Source organism: Catharus ustulatus, chromosome 2 (genome assembly GCF_009819885.2).
Source record: "Catharus ustulatus isolate bCatUst1 chromosome 2, bCatUst1.pri.v2, whole genome shotgun sequence".
Classification (NCBI taxonomy): Eukaryota; Metazoa; Chordata; class Aves; order Passeriformes; family Turdidae; genus Catharus; species Catharus ustulatus.
The window spans coordinates 89,051,800-89,060,470 of NC_046222.1; positions in this window are offsets into that span (position 1 = coordinate 89,051,800).

Below are 8,671 nucleotides of genomic sequence, written 5' to 3' on the forward strand. Positions count from 1 at the left end.
TTTTTTTCAGATGATGACACAGAAATACATGGCTGTTCATGTGCACTTTGTTGGTTTCCTGAATTTGGCTCCCAGAGGAGGACTGTTGTTATCATTTCCCTTGCAGTCTGTACCACAGTGGTGGAAAGAAAGGTGTCATGACAGGGAAGTCTAGATATTTGTCTGGGTGGATAAAGCAGGGAGTTGAGGAGTTGCTGATGTTGATATTGATATTGTGGTCCAGCTGAGAAGAAATCAAAAGCAGTTAAAATTATTGCATTATTCAATTTGCAAGGAGAGATAATATATTTCACAAATTAATCAGTTGATTCATATTTGAACTTTTTTAAAAAAATAATTATTTAAATTTAGTTGAAGGTCAAGAGTAAATCTGTAGATTGGGGTTTCTCCATACTACAGAGGGCAATATTTTTTCCTTCCAATTCTCTACTGATTATTTGCTTCCTTTTCACTTCTACCTTTCTCCCTTTGCATGCAAAATAAAAGCATATATAACAGAAAGGCACTTAGTAAGAATAAATAATTCAAGTTCTCTTTTATTTTTCCCTGAAAGAATATCTTATTAATAAAAATATACATATTTATATGTGGTTTTGTTGCTAATGCTGGGATCTGGGGGGGCACATCTATACTTCAATTCTTATCAAGAACATTCACAATTGTATTTCTATAATATTTCCCTTTTATTACCTAAAGAGAAAAAAGGAAGTGCAACTTTCTAAAGTAAAATTGTAATTTTCTTGATTGTCTAAATTTCACTGCATTGCAAAATTTAAAAAAAAAAAAAAGGATAAATACAAGGCAAAATGGGAAAGTGGTATGCATGTGAAATACAAACCACACAGCTGGAACACCCCCTTTTCCTGCCTGTGTAATTTAAGAAAAGCAGTTAAGTCAAACAATACAGCATTTTCCATTTGAACACATAAAATTTGAGTTCAAAAAACAAGCTAGCATAACTCTTCCTGTCTAGGGAACACTAGCTGTGAATAACTTCTCCACAGAATGTAAGAAACGTGGAAAGCAAGTGTCACTTGAGAAAAATAGCTCATGCATTTGTCATTCCCACATCCATTTTTGTGACTCATTTATTTTTATGCTGCTGTTTTCCTAAGTGCCCAGAGTGCTATCAGAAAGCTTAAACAAATGACAGCAAATCTTCTTGCCTTTTTTTTTTTCTGGGAGTGGAGTGGGGAATTGGAGTGACATCTTATTTGTCCTGATAGAGCCAAATTTTCACTTATGGGGCTTGTTATTGCCAGGTTTAAAAATCCCACTTATTATTCCTTGCTATTCTTAGCATTGCTTAACCTTCTTTTCCCCAGATACTGTTCCATTTTGTTGCCCTGTCTCTTTCTTCTGCATCTGGGTATTAGGAAAAGTCAATTAGACTTGCCATTGCTGTCAGCTGAAAGCACTGGACAGGAGCCACCAAAGGAATTCACCACAGCTTTAATGCTAAGCACCCCCAGCTATGTCTGGTGCTATGAAGTCAGAGAGGAGAACATGTTGAGAGAGAGATTAACTGCAGACCTTTCCCCTGCAGCCTTTTAATGCAAAATCTGAAGCTGAGTGCTTGCCAAGATTTAAAAGAAGCTAAAACTACATAGTGGTATCACATGTGGAGGAGGGCTCAAAAGCACAAATATGTATTGATGAGGTCTTGCCTTGCTACTGACTACATTGCATCTTGTTTATTGCTAAACCCTAATGACTGGGATGCTCTGTTATTCTTCAGCCTGCACTGTGTTAAGTGCAGTGACAGACTTTCAGTACTTCAAAACCAGATAAGAAAGTGGAACACATCAGTTGATCATATCTTCTATCTCAAAAGGGCAATAAAGTTTATAGATCTGTAAAAGGACATTTCTACCATAATTATATATTTTATTATAGATGGTCCCCAGTTCTAGTTAGCATCTGCTGATACACGTGCCAGGGAGAATCTTTTAAAAGATACAAAGTACTACAGAAGTCTAAAATTACTTTCATCCTGCTTATTAATAACAACTAATTGTGTGTTCACATCTGTGCTTTGTGTGCCAAATGTATATTTTTACCCTTCCCTCCATATGCATCCTGTTAGTATGGGTCCCTATAGGAGACTACCATGTAGTGGCACACTGGGGACAGCTGTGGCCTGTGGTTTAAATGAACATTGCAGAAAGGTAGAGAAAGGTGCCCTTAGCCTCTCTCTGTGAATATTCTGTGAGGCAATGTGATTATGGGGAATGAACTGTCTTTTTGTAATTAAAGTAGCCCAGTCCTATAGACCTCCAGTGCTATATTAGAGTACAGAAGGTACAAAATTATTTTTGGTTTGCATGAAGGTTCAAAGAGGACTTTCCGCATTTTGAGCAACGGCAGTGACTGTTTAGTGATGCAAATAGGGAGATTACAACTCAGACTTCTATTTCTGGTTTGTGATCTTGAAACACCAGAATCTCTGCTTCTAATTTATTTCCATAGCTCTATATGTGGACTGATACCTTTGAAACTCTAAAATTTAGCTCTGATTTTTTTAACAAGGTAAAATATGCCTTTGCTGTCCTTGGATACACCCAATGCAGATGCATTGGATGACTTGAACAAACCACAGGTGGCATAAACATAATTTCTGTCTTCCTGGATACAGAACCAGGAAGGATACGTTTCAGCCTGCACAGCTGAAATTAGCACAGTTGAAAAACTGACCAAGGTTTTATTGCAACATCTTTGCAGAGGCTGTGTGAGCAGGAGCGTGCAGCACACTGAGCCTCAGCTGTATTACATGCTGGTGCTGGGGAGACTTGGCATCGTGGAACTGATACTGCCAGAAAAAGCAGATGTTTACAATGTTTTGTTTCTCTGACATAGCATCAACAACCCATTGATTTCCAGAGGCTCAACTTTGTGCAAAGGTCTCCTCCCTGCTCTGCCAGCCTTTTTCTGCAAGAGCTTCCTGGCCTGCTTTCTGAAGACAGCACTGAAAAGGAGGTACAAGAATCTCTTCTTCACTGTCTTATGCAGAGCTGAAAATATTTTGAAACACCTTCAGGTTTCAGAGCATTTTTCTCTGCTGCATTAACTACTCACTGGCCTTAGTGTTCACATCTTAGAACTGGCTAATGAGAAGGAAAGTCAAGATTTACTTATCTATTTGTCTTATAGTAATGAATTTTCTGCTTCAGAAATAATTCTGGGTAGAAGAGGATGCATGAAGAGGGTGAAGTGATGGACAAACATGCATCTGACCCAACAAGTTCTGTTCTCACCCAGTGCTTTTGCACTGAACTTTTAAAACTCAACACAATGGGATTTAAGAAAAACATCAGCTCAGCACACCAGTTTTGGCAACAGTTGAATGTCAATTTTTTGCTGCTCTTGCACATGCCTCCTCGCCTTTATTTACAAATAATAATTTATATAACTTTGAATATTTTTATACAACTCTTTAAGTTTCCTGTGAGTTTCCAAGTATGTTTAATTACCAGTGTAATTCACAGTATAATATATATTATCTTCTCCCCTGCACTCAGCATTTCTTCACTGGAACATTTGTAGAATAATATAAAAGATTTTAAAGAATAAAAGATTACATTGATACACACAACTAATTTGCTATATAAACAAAATCTAATACTGTTTAATTAGATTAAGTTTACATCACTTAAATTTTTGCATCCTTTTTTAAGTGTTCTAGTTTATCGTATGGGAAGGTAAAAATCAACACTTGATTGCTTGATCAAATTCTCAGGCATCTGGCTTGCAGACCCTTCATTATTTCAACAGCATTCATTTTGTGTGGAGCTATTTTAGAGCTCAGAAGTATTCCTTAGGAGAGAATGGAAGAGTGGAAGAAAATAATTAACTATACATCCTCAGAAGTATGTTCTGTCAGAAGCTTGGGTTGGACTTCCTTTTTTTTTTATTTATGTTGCCATGAGTGCTTTACTGTTTGTGTTTTTGAGTTTGTTTTCAAGAAGAAAAGAAGAAAAGATCATTCATTTATGCGGCCACCCTCAAATACTGTTTGGGGAATGTCTGAGAAATACCCATTCTTTCTGGAAAAGTCAAGGGGAGTAGCCGTGAACTGATACCTGATCTCCTTCAAACTGTGCTGGAAAGGTTGCTATTCTTTTTCCATAGAAAGGGGCTTTCTGCAAATGAAAACCCACCACAACCATGATCACTGTATTGGTGATCCAACAAGGCAATGTTCATGCTAGATTTACTTACTTTATTAGATCCAACTGCCTACACCTCATGTTAAAATGCCATCAACTAAAGGCCTGCTCAGTTATTTCCATTTCTTTACGAAGACTGGGAAAGGAGGAACTGGGAGTTGCAGCAGGCACAATGGATGAGCAATAGGAGCTATAGGAAGCACAACTCCGTAGTTCACATTAAAGGATTTCCTGCCAGATATTTTTCAGCTAATTTCAGCTGCAGCAGTATGTGGTAAAGGAAAATGGTCTTTTGGGTAGAGCGCACACACTCTGCCAGAGTGAACTTACATAGAAGTTGAAACTTTATACAAAGCACATTCTCCACCCTCAGATAGAGGAAACAGTCAGCAAAGCGCATAGAACAAAGATGCTTATGACTCATGAAACAGATGAATGGGGTTTTACTGGCATGCCTAGTTTGAGTTGAATATGAAGAATAAAAAATGCCTCAGACCATCCCTGGTGAATTAAGCAAATGCTGGATTCAGCTGTGATTATGCTTGCTGCTCATATTTAGAAGTTGATTTCTGTTGGAATTTGTCATATCTGTTGTTCTTCTTCATAAAATCTTCTTTTGTGTAGCCAGTAACCATGGGTCAAAAAGAAGGCATGCACACATACAAAAGCTGTGGGTTGTATTTTAATAGGGATCCCTACTGCTTATCATTGCTGGTTTATGTAATTGTCTGGAAAAGGTCAGCATAGTTTGTGCTGTGAGCAACTGAAGCTGAAAATTTTTGTGCTTCTTTTTTTGGTTGCTGTTTTTTTTTTCTGTCCTGCACAGGACTTGTAATCTTTAGACTAAATGCAGTATGAAAAAGGAATTGTAGCAAAAAAAAATTACTGAATTCCAGCCTCAGGCTATTGCACCTTTCTTCTTAAATTGTTGTGAATCTTACTAAAAAAGCTGGTCCCAAATAACAGTTGGTCACAAAATATTTAGTTTAAAGACCAAACATTTTCAGATCTTTAGCTCGAAGGCAAGTCCCACAGTGCCTGGCTGGATTGTTTCTGTACCTCTATTACAAATTCTGTGCTAGAATATCTATAATTTTGATTTTTTCTTCTCTGGTACATACTCAAACAGTGATATTCAGTGTGATTTTTTTATGTGATTGATTATACTTCTCTATCTGTATAGGCTTCTCATATAATTTAAAATATTTTCTTTGCTTTTAATGTTGTGTTGTTCAGAGCAGATGACTGGTTGCTTAAATACATCTCAGATGAGGATAGGGCTGAGGGAGTGTTCCTGCTATTGGCTGAGTGAAGTTAGCCTCTGGTGTCAAGGGGAAAATCAGGAAGAAGAATTTAATGCCAGCTTTCATTTGGATTTCAGAGCACTCGAGAAGAAGACTGAGAGATTTGGGCATGGTGCTTGGTCCTTGAGGTTCTGGGGAAGGAAGCCAGCCCTTGTGTTGTATTGAAAAGAAAAGCTGACATCACCTGCAAAGCCAAGGCAACCTTTTGTTCTTCTTTAGAAATGGGGAACTGGAAGAGATCACTGGCAGTGGTGCTATGTTATGGAACTGCAATCTGAGGAAACTTAGAGCAAAGACAACAGGATAAAACAGAAAATAGTCCAGGGAAGACACTCGCAGAGAACATTGGGGTTCTTTAGCATTTTTTTCCCTTACTATTAAATATGTAATGGATGGAGTACAAAATATTTTATTCCAGTGTTTCTGAAAAAAAACCTAGTATTAATTTCTTCAAATTACAAGACTATATGTTGTTATTCCTTCTGTGTGTCTTTGGGAAAGCAGAGAGATAGAGAGATATACACAACAGGAAGATAGCTGAATTGTCATGAAAACATGCACTTTCTTATCAAACTGATGAAAAAATTCCACCAACAGCACAAGCTGCATTTCTACCCAGGGAACCTGGGAGTGATTCCCACCAGATGTACTTCTTTGCACCATTTCTGTATTGAGTAAGGTAAAGACCCAGATATCCATCTCTCCTGAAAAGTTAAGCATGAGAGATAGTTGCAGGAATTTTCAGAAGATCCCATAATCAGCATGACTGGGAATCATAATATGTCATGGTCCTGCTGTGGAGTATGCTGGTCCTTTGAGGTAAATATAGTACAGATGCTCAGAAATTGAAGGCATGTTTATTACATAAGGAGTTCATCTACCCAAGTAAAGAGCAAACAGTATTTAGGAGTCTTGGTTTGTAATTGCAGAAGCAGTCATAAGGAGTGCCTTTTGACACACCTGATGTCGCTTTCATAAAATATTTAAAGAAACATATGAGTAATGAGCTGTAACCAAAATAAGTTTTAGTTATGAAAGCAGTACTCTGTGAGTGAAGAAATATGCCAAATTTACTCAGAGCAGCAGAAGCTGCAAGACAGCTGTCCCATCAGAATTAAACTAGAAGTGAAGCCTTTGTTTCAGAAGGCTCTATGTACTTGTTTGTCTTTTATTTCCTATTTGTAGCCTTGTTTTGCCCCAAATTGGACACAATAAAGTAGATTAATTATTCATATTTGAATTTTGTTCCATAATGAGTATGACTTCCTGGGAACAAGACTCCTGTGTGTACATTAATTTTCATTTTGGGAATAAATAAACCTATAAATAGGCCTGGCAATCGTACCTTCCCTTTACCTCCTCTTAGATTTTTCTTACCAGTATCAGGTATTTGTATGTATGAAGCTGCAAATCTGCAAAGGCCAGATAAAATTCTGTAACAACCCCTGCCACACTTGTGAGGAGGAATATCTGCCAGCAGATGTTAGTCAGGACTGCTGTAGATACCAGAGCTGCAGAGATACTCACTCACGTGACCTAAGTGTTGCTTCTCCCACCAAAGCCAGAACATGCAAGAAAACATAGAAAGCTAAAATTTCAGTGTGGGCAGGAGAGGGCAATCTAGAGTTTGTCCTAACAGGACACTTTTCTTGGGAAAGGGGGAAAAATAAAGAGGGCTATTGACCTAGAGTGCAGTTACAGGAAGAAGGTTGGCTCCTGTAGCCAGTCATGCACTGAAATGCAAAGGAGTCCTGCAGGGTGGGTAGCCAGTGCTGTAGGTGACGCCTTTCTATTGCCTCCTGAGCTTGTCTGAGTAAGTTTGTGTCCCAGAGGAGAAACCAGAAGCAAATGCAGGCATGGAATTTAATTCTCTGCGCATGAGGGAACAAGGCTGAAATCTGCATAAGAAACAGGGAGGATCCGAAATTAGTCATGACACAAAAAGGCTTTTGTGTGATATAACCAACTCATCTGTGATTGCTTAGACAAAATTTCAGCTGTCCTAAAACTGCCTGCTGGGGACCAAATGCTGACTTTTGTCAAAAGATCAAGTGCTAAATAACAAAAATCAACATGTCAGATGCATTACCCTCTGAAAGTGACTGAGAGTATGGCAAGAAAAAGTATCAGAAAAGGGCAGTCTTGTCTAAGTCAAACTGGAAGTAATGCAAGGGTGTGAGTGGCAAGTGTTAGTCATCGGTAATTTCTGTGCTCCTGCGGCACTGGCAGATCCCAGCTGCCTGCTTAGGTCAGATCCAGCTGTGCAGGGCAGTGTACAGCCCCAGCTGCATCTGTGGAGGGATTTGAACTTTCTGGTTGAACAAAGATCGAACATTCTTCCCTTCCTCCAGAGCGCTTCACTCAACAGAGCAGCTGTGGAGTATATGTTCTACTGACAGGGTGGAGGACCTGACTTCTCACAGGAATTCCTCATGCTCTGGGTTTGGTAAAATACTTCAGAGAAAAGCCTCAAAGCCTCAGTCAAGACTGGCTGTTTTCTGAGTCCTATCTGGTACTAACTAAATGTTGGCTGAATGGCACCATACCAAGCAGTAAAGTTTATCTTATCATCCCCTCAGAAGGGGATTTGCTCCATTGTGAGACAATGAGACTTCTCTATCAGTTAAGTCTTTGAGAGCCTTTTAACCAGCAGAAAACTGAGTACTACACTGGTTGAATGGATTCTGACTTATCAACTATAAGTTGATAAGAGAAAACACTGCTGATCTTTCTATAAGTTGTGATTTATTTATTCATTGAATTTGAAAAAACGTTACAAGTATTCATGGGCCATCCATTTAAGACTGCATACTCAGCAAACTCCAAATAAATAAGCCAAGAAAAGTTTGCCAAGGTCCAAGGTCCTATTCTGCAGTATTGATTTATGGCAAAACTCTAACTTCTGCAGTACCTATGGTTTGTGAAGGATCTTTACTGTTTAAATCTCTAGCCCTGCTGCAATAGATGGTCTCTGAAGAGAGCTGAAGATCAGCACAAGTGCAGTCTAGAGGCTTCCTATTTTCATTGTTCCCAGACATCATCCAGATAACAAAATTAATTTATTACCACCTGAGAGCATAGAAAAATCATAGGTATTTTGGTATTGTTGTTTGTTTGGGTTTTTTTTATCTTAGATAATGGGTTTAGGACAAAATCTTAAAACATCTGTGTCTAGGTGTGAACTTGCAAAGAGAGGAAGGG